Source organism: Enoplosus armatus, chromosome 6 (assembly GCF_043641665.1).
Source record: "Enoplosus armatus isolate fEnoArm2 chromosome 6, fEnoArm2.hap1, whole genome shotgun sequence".
Classification (NCBI taxonomy): domain Eukaryota; kingdom Metazoa; phylum Chordata; class Actinopteri; order Centrarchiformes; family Enoplosidae; genus Enoplosus; species Enoplosus armatus.
In genome coordinates, this window is record NC_092185.1 from 20,884,806 (window position 1) to 20,897,077 (window position 12,272).

A 12,272-nucleotide genomic window follows, 5' to 3' on the forward strand; every position below is an offset into this window, starting at 1 on the left:
ATTTAGTGGTCAAGGAACAGCATGTAAAGGTCTGTTCAATGTTTAGTTTAATAACCTATTTATTTTTTAATTCCTTCATTTGGTGCACTTTGAGTTGCATTCCATGCATGCAAGGTGCTGCATAAATGAAGTGCAAATGTTTTTATTGCTATTTTAACTATTATTGTACTCCTTGGATGAGTCAAGGTGAGAGACAACAGAACAACACTTGCAAACTGGGGTGTAATCATTTAATCCAGCAGGAATTTAATTCAGTTTCAGAATTTGTTCAACAATGATTCAAGTCAACAAAACTTTCAAACACTGACTTCAACCTGCTGGAGATTAGCTGGACTGACTTTGTCCAGCATTTTGACTCGTAAATGTGCATTTGTTATTTGTCTATGTGTGAGTGTGTGTGTTTGCATGTTCTCTTTGTCTGCTCAAAGTCAAAGTCAATTCATCAGATATCAGGAGCATGTATAATCAGAGCTCAGTAATGAAGCATTGATGAGAATTTTGTCAGAATCAATCAGAATGATGACACAACTTTGGAAAATGGTTCAGGCTGAAACTGGCTGGAGTTTACAGTCATATTAACAAGGTTATCTTGCATCAACATGTTCCTCGCATACAAGTAACGATCTCATATTAATTTTCTTGCATTGTCCCTTCTGTTCTCTGTCTCATATTTGGTCCTCTCATCCATATCTGAAATCTGCAAATAATTAACATTCCCTGAATCGTATCTTCTAAACACAATAACATGAACGTATACTGAGATTTTCCTACACTGTTAAACTTCAGAAAGAAAGATTAAAAAAGAAAGAACAACATTTCCTCATTCCCATTCAGTTCTTTGATTTAATTACTGCTGTGCTGTAGACTAACCCTCAGGAGAGCCTGTGGATTAAGCATCATAATTAAGCAAACCCACAAAAAAAACGGCTGCATCCACTTAGAATAGTTAGAGCCAAAGATCAAAACTGTAGGGCTTAATTAAGCAATCAATTCTTCTTTTATATCTTCTTCTTATTGATTTGCATACTGTTTTCCAGTCTGAAAAAAACCCAACCCATTCCTATTCTCATATCTTCTAATTAAATTAAAATAGTTGCCTGTATACAAGCTTCTCAGAGAAAGGTAGTTGGCTCTTGTTGCGAGCCATTAGTGTTTCCTGCAGAGAGAAACTGGGAAACACTGAAGAACATGAATAATTCTATTATTCACACTGCCAGTATGTAGCGCTTTGGGGCCGGTGTAGCCAGTTTAATTGCACAGAGATTTGTGAGCTAAGTGTAGACAAAAATTCATGTTTTTAATTTAAGAAAACACAACATATACTGTACATATACTGTACACATAATAAATAACTGAAACATGTTGTATCATGCTGTCACTTTTGGGGCAAAGTGGAGCAAATAGGAGTGTTATTTTTCACCTGTTTACTCCCTTAAAGTAAATGTACTTTAAAATTTGACAGAATATACAATCTACTATAGTACTTTTAATTTTACATTGTATAAAGAAATATATGATGTGGTTAATCTAAACTGCCAATTTAAGTTGAAAGATGCCTGGTGACTTTGTGAATAAGACAGCACTTAGCATACAATGCAAAAAAAATCAGGAAAAATCAGGTTGGACTCCTTGGATTCACCTCACTAATAAGAATACAACTATGGAGGCATAAAATGCCATGATTTCTAATATTGTATTGGTGGTGGAAAAAAATCAAGATTGTTTAATGGTGTTGATGCCTTTCGCAGAGAACAGTGCAGTCTACTCTCAGTCCTGAGCATCCTCAACCTGTGTTCCCATAATCCGATTTCTTATTAATATGAACCCCTGTAAGTGCTGTAGAGCTGCATTGTCTCTGTGCACTGGTTGAGTAAACTCTTCCTCATCTCATCTGCTGATACAAGTCCACCACAAGTTTTAACTTTCAGGTGCAGATGGACTCCCCCTCTCTGCCCCGACTGACGCATCCGACAACAAGAGAGCCATCAAAAAGAAAACTGGGGAGATGGCATGAGCTTGAGCTGAATCTGAAGCGTGCTGTGCAGAGAGTGAATATGGAAGGTTACAGTGTGGTTCCCAGCGAGCCTCCTTTCTGTTCTGCAGCATTTACACCGCGATGCTCTGGGGGAAGCCAATCTGCACTATCTGTCAATTAAATAGTCCCTGATCCAGGACGCCATGCTGCTGTCCACCTGCTTCACTTTGAGTTTCACCTGGAGGGGCCGGATGGCCATGAAAGCAGTGCAATCAAAAAACATGATTGCCATCATGCAACCACCTCTCTGGGTGGGAATAAGCCCTGTGGAGCAGCTACATGATGAAATTGTCCACAATCATTATGGTACGCCGAAAAGAATAAACTACATATGAATGGAACAGAATGTCTTTGTTGTTATGTTACGATAGGCTGTCCAGTATTGTCATTATCTTTCTAGATTTAACTACTCTCAAATAGTCCAATTGGGCTGCTGAAGACATGAAAAGTACAAAAAATAAAGCAATGCTGTTATCTTTGATGTATCTATATTTGTGAGGTTGTAAATTGGTACATTCATTCAAAAAATGTTTTTACCTGTTCCCCATTGCCCCATTTCTTCAAAACCTGCACACTCTTAACAGGAAATAGTGGACTCCTAGGTCTACCTTCCTCACTTAGCATAAAGCAACAGCATAGCAGGATAATAGTCCTGCACATCATTTCAGTAGTGTTTCCTGTGAGGAACTGTTAGACCCTGCGCTAATCCTGGACTTCTCTTGGGCTAAAATGGCTGCAGCTGAATTGACTCTTTTCTCCACCAAGATCTACAAAATGTTACAACTATTGTGATAAGACAATCACTAAATACACTTCCAGCACGTGATTACTAAAAAAGGTCAGTTCTTTCACTACAGGATGTTGAGAGGTATAACATTGCAAACCCACCCCGTAATCATCAACAGTCATTGTTGATTAAATCTAAGATGCCACACTGTTGTACTTTGCAACGTGTCCTCTAATGTGTCTTTGTATCCACTTCTACCAAAATTAGTTCTGATATTGTTGTATACGCAGCAGCAACTATGTTTTTGTAGGTGCTTTGCATGTTCATATTATTTTAACTGCTGTACTGTGAATGAATCACTCTAATATGATGCAGAATCTCCACAGAATATTAATTCCTGCCACAAACACACTGTACCACATGTAAACACATTGACATTGTATATTGTAACAGCATGTCAAAATATATAATAAATGTATTAAGCAAGAAGAGGACAGAGTAGATTATTAAAAAAGAGGTTTGACCATATATTTCTGTGACATTTTAAATGTCACCTGTGAACACGTGTTTCCCTCTTTGATGTCCTCCCTTCCTGCTCCCTTTCACATGGACACCATAAGACCTGTGAGGAAATACATTTCGTCTTTTTTTTCACTCTCATATCTTGAAGATTATTATTTTGTCTAATCAAAGCCAGCCCTTCAGTTAAATCCACTGCTGTAATAGACGTATTATGTGAGCCCACCAGGGTGGTGAATTATATTTCTGTCTCTTTTTGTGAAATTCATATTCATTAATCAGAACCTTCTTTGAAGATTTAGAAATACAGGTGACTCTCACTGAAGCAGCAGGCGCGCAGGATAACATGTGAAACCTTAAATTGGATCAGCCGGTATGCTCATAGACACATAATCAGTATGCGCACATAAATTCTCATTACATTCTTATTACACAGGAAATGTCATATAGATACGGGCATCAATAATAGAAACATAAACTATTTGCAGACATAAAGGGGGAAAGAAATGCTCTGGAAGTCCATTCCCCAGATGATGTCCAGTCCTCTAAGGCTGGGCCTGTGGGTGTGTTGGAGAAGCACACATTGATTGCCAGCTGGGGCCTTTTAAAGTATTTATAAGTATTTCTCCCTGTGCCTGCATGGTTTTCCTCCGAGTACTCCAGTCTCCTTCCACAGTCCAAAAGCATGCAGGTTTGGTGTGTTGATACTCTAACCTTCTCTAACTTTGGCAACCAGTCCAGGGTTTACCCCACCTCTCCGTGAGCTAGGATGATCCTGCACAGGACAAGCCAATGTAGATAGACAGATAATGTGTGAATGGTGTTCAGTGGTGGAAGTAGTAATCAGATCCTTTACTTAAGTAAAAGTAGAAATACCACAATATAAAAATACTCTGTTACAAGTAAAAGTCCTGCATTCAAATGTCTATTCTACTATTTCTATATAAGTATTTCCAGCAAAATGTACTTAAAGTATCCAAAGTAGAAGTACACATTTTGCAGAATGGAAGAATTTCGCAGAAGAGTGTTAAATTATGGAGCTCCCGAGGTCCTGAAAGATTTTTTTTTTATCTCATGCACACAAGATCCAGTAATATTCTGTGCGCACAGGTTATCATCTTGTAAAGATCAAAAATAGTGACTTCAAGAGCTGCATTGTTAGTTTTGTTGCAGGACAAGTTACAACTTTATCATTCGTATTGGCGACCTCTCGTCAATCCCAGCAGAGCTTAGCACAACTCCAACCTGAGCAGGTGAAATAGGCCACATAACTGAAAACACTTGAATGGGTGTGCAGGGCCTTTAATGTATGATAATGTATCATATGTTTTGCATGTAAAATTGCGTAAACATTTTCTAGTGGGAGGTGGTCCGTGGAGATGGTGGGTACACAAAGTGCAGGACTTTGACACTGGTTACCTGGGTTTGCATCCTGAGTCCCGCATGTTGTTGTTAGGCAACTAACATCACCAAACACTTTGGTTGAGGTGAGGAAAAGATTATGGTTTTGGTTATGTGTTAATAACACTTCTTACTACCACAACCACAATCTTTTCCTAACCTTAACCCAGTGCTGCGAGTGCCGAAACAGACCCATAAAAAAATATGTATTTATCAATGAGTAGTATATACTATCATTTCTAAGAGACAGAGTTCCTCCTTCCTTGCAACTTTCATGTGACCTTAATGATCTCAAAAGATCAGTGTGACATCTCGCAGTGAACGCACCAGAATTATTTAATAAATGCATACAGGAGATCAGTATGCAGTCACAAACAGCGCTGAGAATACAGGCCCTTAAAGTATAACAGTGAATCAGACTGGAAGCCTCCAGATGAAAAGATGGCAAACGCAAAAAGTTACAGAGGTAGTCATTGGAAATTCTTGTTTCTTTTTGTCTAGTTTGATGCTGCCGGAGGAAGAGCGGTGAGCCTGGAACAGCCATATGATTCATTGTTCTACAGGTAGCCTAATATCCAATGAAAATTCTAACTATTCATTTATAGGGACTTCTTTCCAATTTTGTGTGTAGCAGTGAGCACTGGGATACTTGTGTACAGCTAGGACCGTATCACATGTGCATTATATTTCATTTTCATAAGACATTATAAATTGACAGGCCAAAATTCTAATAACTACTAATACTTCAGCCTGCTTTGATTGGACAATATATTTGCGTTACTGCAAGGGAAATGATCTATGGAGGTATTGAAGTATTCCCTCAAGTACCCCATGTATGTGGCACATAACGCTTCTTTGTTTTGGTGTAGGCTATGGGATGCCTTGACAAAACGGAACAGATTTGATATTTTCAGTTATTATTTTTATGGAAACGTGGGTGCTGAATGTGCTGTTGCGAATTATCATGTTGTTAATTGTTATTATAAGCACTGAAGGCACCACTGCTGAGAGTTGTCATAGGTGTTGTTGTTCCTCGTGTGTGTCTGCATGCATCTGAAATTGACTCATTGGGTCGACAAAATAAAAAGCTCAGAAAAACAAGACATTGCGCTACTCATGTTACATTTCACCATTAACAGCTCGCCTCCTTCGCCGCTGCGTTTTCTGTCTACGCGAAGGCAGCGAGTCCAGGAAACACACGTTTGAGACTCGGCCCGGTAAACGAGGTTTGGGGCGTCGACTAAACTCCACTCAGACCAATCGGAGGTCACGGTGAAACTTTGTAAACAACTCTCACACGCTGTTTTAAAGCTCCTCTACTGTGTCCACTACGACAGGACGCGACGGTGCTGCCGCCAAGTGAGCCGTAAGTCCCCAGGAACAGGTGAGTTGTGTTGGGTTTGCAGTTTTGAAGTTGAATCTGTAACCGTGTTTGTGCGACGTGTGTACGCGCCGCGCGCGCGCGCCCAGCGTTTGTAAAGGTGTCCTCGTGACCCGTAGTAGTGGTGCAAAACAGCTGTCATGTAGAGCAACGAGGGGGGGGGGAGAAGAAGAATGTGGAGGGGTTTTTTCTTCATTAAACACAAGAGAATGGGGGAGCTGTACATAATGTAACTTTCTTGTGACATAATGTCTCAACGTACCAAGTGACGTCGCCACTATACAGTGAAACGGTGGATTCCCGTCGTCAGTACGCAGACTCTCTTTAAGTCTCGGTAAAGAGTGTCACTGGTTTGCTTGAAGTTCGGCTGTTACACCGCTGAAAGAACAGCGTGCCTGTTTGACAGACACGTTAACGTAAACAGTTTATCAGTAGATGAGACTTTAATTCAATTCGAGAGACTTTGAAGGGTGTGGTGGTGTTCCCACCTCAGTGCCCTTTACCAGGAGGAACAGATGTGTTTGAGGTAGAATATGGGCTACAGAGAGAACTTTGGGGTTAAACTCCATAAGCCTTTGGCTGATTGTCTGAGTCATATCAATGCGCAGGCTAATGATGGAGCAGAGTTCATTGAAAATCACTCATTGCTCTGAGACAGAGCTGTTATTAGGCGGCTTCACAGCCTCTGAATGTGTCAGAGTGGCGATCAGGAAGTGTAGGTATCAGGAATTGCTTGGCCTGCTTCAGTGGGAGACAAGAAAATGTGACAGTCCATCAGCTCAGCAGGTAGAAAGCCACTGGAGAGTGTTCATGTTAAAGTGTTTAACTGTGTTTTAAAAGCTCCTTATAATGCATAAATCAGATACCAAACCTTGTTAATGACAGGTAGTATTTAAAGTTCAGATTAGCATGTACCTTTTTTCCTGGAATTTTCTCTCTCTCTCTCTCCCTCCCTGGCTCACCCACTCACAAACTCACCCAGTCACTCACTCACAGACTGTGAGAGCTTCTGTCTTGCCTAAAGAAGCCATTCCTGTTCTTGTCTCTGAGCTCCACTGGTGCTGAAAGTGTACTGCAGTGTAGATGTGCCGCAATTTGTTGCCTGCTGTTTTACTGTTGGTCTGAACAGCCTGCTATAGGCTACAAAAGTCTTCATTCTGAACGGATGTGGGCACAACTTTCGGTGTGGAACGTCAACATCTGCATGCTCTGTGTTCCCTCAGCACGCCCACCTCAGCTGAAGGAGGGGTTGAAGGAAGAAGGGGGAGGGAAAAGCTTCCTGTCAGAGTGGCTGAGAAACTGAATCGGCTGAAGTTTTGGCAGAGGCTCAGGCCTGGTGGGGGGTTGAAGGGGGGGGGGGGGGGGGGGGTGGAGGGCTGACTTTATACATGCAACCATGAGTTTCTTCACTGTAACTTCTCGGGAAATGTGACGCATTTCTTTTGAGTACATTTGTGGTTTGAACAGTTTGCTATGTTTATTTCATCTTGATTGTGTGCCGTTGTCTTTGATAGTGGGTTTCTATTTTGAAGAAATGTATTTCTACTCCAGCAGTCGCTACTTTCACTGTTAGAGAGCTCTCAGTAAAAAATTTACAGGCGGTATATACGCCATCTCCAAAAGTCTTTGGACCGTAAAACACTTTTTTGGCTCTGTTGCTGGCAGCTTTTGGCTACTTGATATTGTTTTGGATGCAAAATGACACTGTGGCAAAGAGGTCAAAATGTAAACCGTGAACTTTAACTGCAGTGATGATTAACCATATTGGATAAATGGTTAGGAAGGACTACTGAATATTTATCTTGAAGTCATTCAACTGCTTACTGTAAACTGCTATTGTTACATTTTTAAGAGGTAGAGGTACAATGGAAAGCAAAGCTTTACACACAAATTCACTGAAAATCAAGATATCCCACTTTTACGTCTGGAAAAACCTGGTGGCTGTCCTGGAAACACTTTGTGAAATGACTCTGAAACTATCCAGTAAAATCAGTTTTTGAATGACTTTGTCATGACTTTTCCCATGACTGAGAAATAAGTCATGCAGTTTCAGAATCATCAGCATTCATTTTATATATAACACTTAGTTTTGGAGTTTTGAGAGACGGCAAGTCACATCATCGTCGTCATGTAAAAACTCCCCACACGTCACTGATTGGTCCAACACACACGACAGACTCAGATGAAGCTTAGTGGATGTTGAATCTTGTGACAACAGCTGAGTTTGGGGGGTGAAGTGTGGTCACTTGAATGCAAAAACGTGTTTTCCAGAGAATGATATTTTTATATCTGATCACACATGCTGCGCACATGTGAATTATTTACCGCTGTTGGGAGTCCAGCTGAAAATCAGAAAAACCGACCTGTGTGTCGGTAATCTCAAGTGGTGATGACACCTTGCGTGGAGATGAGACTTGTTTGTTTTCATGTTGAGCTGCTCTCAGAGAAACCCGAGTCGCTGTCTCACATGAAACACACTGACATCATTGCTTCCTGCCACGCTACCTAAACACAAACACAGCCTTTATCAGCAGTGACAGACAGGCCGCGGTGTTTTTGGTGGTTTGATTGCTTTAAGTGCACAATGCATACGCGCTGAGAAGATGGCTGTGGTTTTGACGAGAATGATGATCCCTTTTATTGGCTTAGTGCTGTTCATGTGACAGGAATACAGAATAGTGCCCAATACATGTGAAGACAAAGCGGCTCAGCTACACTGAGGGGAAAAAGGAACATGACTTTGCTTACAGAGGAAAAAAGCAGAAGAGTGTTTATTCATGCAGTCAACATCTTTCAGTATCAGTTGTGTTGGTAATAAAGAGAGCGTGTGGGTAGGCACATCCTGGAAACAAAAGACAACAAAATTGACTTATTTACTGAAAAAAACACTTTTTTTAGTGATAAGCATCAGTTGTTGCTTTACAGGAACGTTATTTACATGAGATTGTGGTTACACATTGAGTGATCAACCTTCGGCCCATAGGCACCATTACACTTCTGAGTATTCAAGGTTATTTAGGAATGCTTTATTCATCGACCAGACACAACAACAAATGACGCCAGTAAGGAGGACTTATTTTTACCCAAAACTCAATCTCGAAAAAAAAGAAACCTAAACCAAAGTAAAGCTGTCGTTTTTTCTCGCTACTGCTCAGCCTCACTAGGTGTAGGATGTGGGGTTGTGCATGGAGCCCGCCTATGAGATAAAAAGGATGCAGACGATGGTGAATAAACATGTGTCAGTCTATGAGAAGAACTTAAGAGACAAACTTGAAAATGAAACAGCTCTTTGATGGATGACTGCTGTCATGTTTTCAGTGCTCCAGCAGCGGCAGGAGGAGGAGGAGGAGGAGGAGGAGGAGGCAGAGCAGTGTCAGATTGTGTGTGCGGATGTGTCTTGCTATAGAACTGGACCAGGATCAACTGTGAGATTTTGCAGCTGCTCTGCAGGAAGAACATCCTGGCTTGGCGTTGCTTATCATGCCAGTTTACATACTGTAGGAATGCAGTTACATGGGTTATACATTAAAGTGAACTGTCTGCATGTTATAATACAACCATTCCTATATACATTTTCTGCTGCTGCTGCAGCTCAAAAGACAATTTTCAACATCTTTATATGCGTTACATGTGCATAAATGTATATCTGACTCAACTTCTGTAAGAATATGTTCCCATTTCACCTAAAGAAATGACAGCTTGGCTTCTTCATAAATCTATCATGTATTGACAGAAGCTTTTTTTTACTGTTATTACTATTTCACTGTTATTTGTACGTACTGCCTTTGTTTACTCTAATTCATGCATAATTCGGAAGAAGCACAACGTGTGCCTTCGCCTGCTCGCTGAGGCTTGTCATGTGGTGTTTTTTTGACCTGAACAGTGAAGTAGAGACATGACTTTTTTTTTTTTGCGGTCGGCGTTACAGAAAATCTTTTTTGTCTGTACAGTAAGTCAGACTTTACAGCTGTTTCGAGACGTTTCTTGTTCTCTGATAGGCTGGCACCGCACTGTTGTGTACACTCAGAGCTGTTATGTCATGACGTCTGCCGGGTTGACGTTTCTGTGGTAGATAGTGCTGCTTCTCTTGAACTGATTTTTAAATGGTTTTTTTTCAACTTATCTTGCAAATGATCTCTACGTCAGTTAGATACACACAAGTACATAACAAGTACTCACACATAAAATATTTTTTGTCTTATTTCTAATATTTCTATTTATTTATTTTAATTTTTACTTTTCATCCCGAGGTCTTTATTTTTTATTTTTTTTCTTTATTGTGCAATTAAGTGACATTACAATACAAGCGTAAAACAATACAAAACAGAACAGAGCGAAATAATAAAAAAAAACAAACAAAGAGGAGACAGTCCAACAAACAAACAGAAAAGAGAAAGAGAAGTTCAACTAGATGGCCTTTGACTGCTAAGGTTTAATGTGCCTAAATATATAATATAAGAAATTATTTAATAATATTTTTATTTTCTTAGAAAATTAGAAAATTCCACTTAACTGTTCCTTCTTTCAGATACTTTCTATAAAGGTATTATTAGCATTATGGTAGAATAAGAAGAATTTCCTTGTTAAAATGTTTAATTTGTTTTAATAAAAATAGGATATTAAGAATAGATAAATGTTTTTATCTATATCTATATATTTTTTTGTGTCGGGAGGTAATTTCTTGAAACATCATAAAGACCGTTGGCTCTTCTGCTTTATGTTTTCCTGGACTGTTTATTGGAACCGATTCTAGGTCTCAACACAATGTTTCACTCTTCTTTGCATGTGACTGTCAGGCAGCACTGGAACAATGGTGACTTTGAATTCCACTGCGGAAGAAGCCGTATAAGATTAAGCTTCCCCTTGAGCTCTTCGGATTTTGATTCTGCTTTTTTCAGTTGTTTGTTGGCTCTGTTGGAGAGAGCGTAATTAGTGTGGCAGAGAGATCTATACAGGGTGTAGTTCATACATGGTAAAACTCTGACCTCTAGTGGTTAGGAAAGGTTGTGCAACATAAATCATCAGAATCAGAATCAGAAATACTTTATTGATCCCCGGGGGGAAATTGTACAGTTACAGGTGCTCCCATTCAAGAGTAGAAAGTAGCATCAATTTAGGTCTAAAGTATGTACAAAATATGAAAAGAAGAAATAGAAAATAAAAAATATACACATTTACAATGTTTAAGTGAAAAATAGAAGTAAAAAATATACACAACAACAATGTATAGGTATGTATGTATATATATATATATATATATATATATATATATATATATGCATGTATTGTACTGTTGTGTATGACTTTATGTGTATTGCACTGAAACGTTTAAAGAATAAATAATAGTGAGGCAGTACGTGTTGAAGCAGGTCCAGATTTCCAGTCTGTTTCTTCTGAGTGTCAGTGACACTCAGAGGGAGGAGTTGAACAGTTTGATGGTTTGAATGATTTCCTGTGGCGCTCAGTTGTACATTAGGGCGGAATGAGTCTCCCACTGAAGATGCTCTTTTGCCTGACCAGTACATCATGGAGAGGATGTGAGACATTGTCCAAGATGACCCGCAGCTTGGACAGCATCCTCCTCTCTGACACCACCGTCAGAGAGTCCAGCTCCACCCCAACAACGTCACTGGCCTTGCGGATCAGTTTATCAGCCGCCTCAGAAAATGTAAACGGCTCTGGCCCTCCCTGTAGAGGGCATTAGTGTTCTTCGCCCAGTCCAGTTTATTGTCAATGTGAACTCCCAGGTACTTGTAATCCGCTACAATGTCCACACTGACTGTACTTCTCCTTAGCCTCCCTGATCTTTACCTTCAGTTCCCCCTGGATCGTACTCACCTCCTCCCTGTTGCCAGCTCTGAAAGCCCTTTTCTTTGCATTCAGGATGGCCTTGATGTCCTTTGTCACCCATGGCTTGTTGTTATAATAACAATGGACAGTCCTTGCTGGGACAGTGGAGTCCACACAGAAGTTGATGTAGTCCATGATGCACTCTGTCAGCCCATCAATGTCCTCTCCATGCGGCTCACAGAGTACCTGCCAGTCAGTCACCTCAAAACATCCCTGAAGTGTCTCATAAGCCTCCTCCGACCATCTCCTCACTGTCCTTATGGTTGCAGGCTGGCTCTTCACCAGAGGGACATAACAGGGGTTGAGGTGCACTAGGTTGTGGTCTGACCTACCCAGAGGGGGGAGGGGAGAGGAGCTGT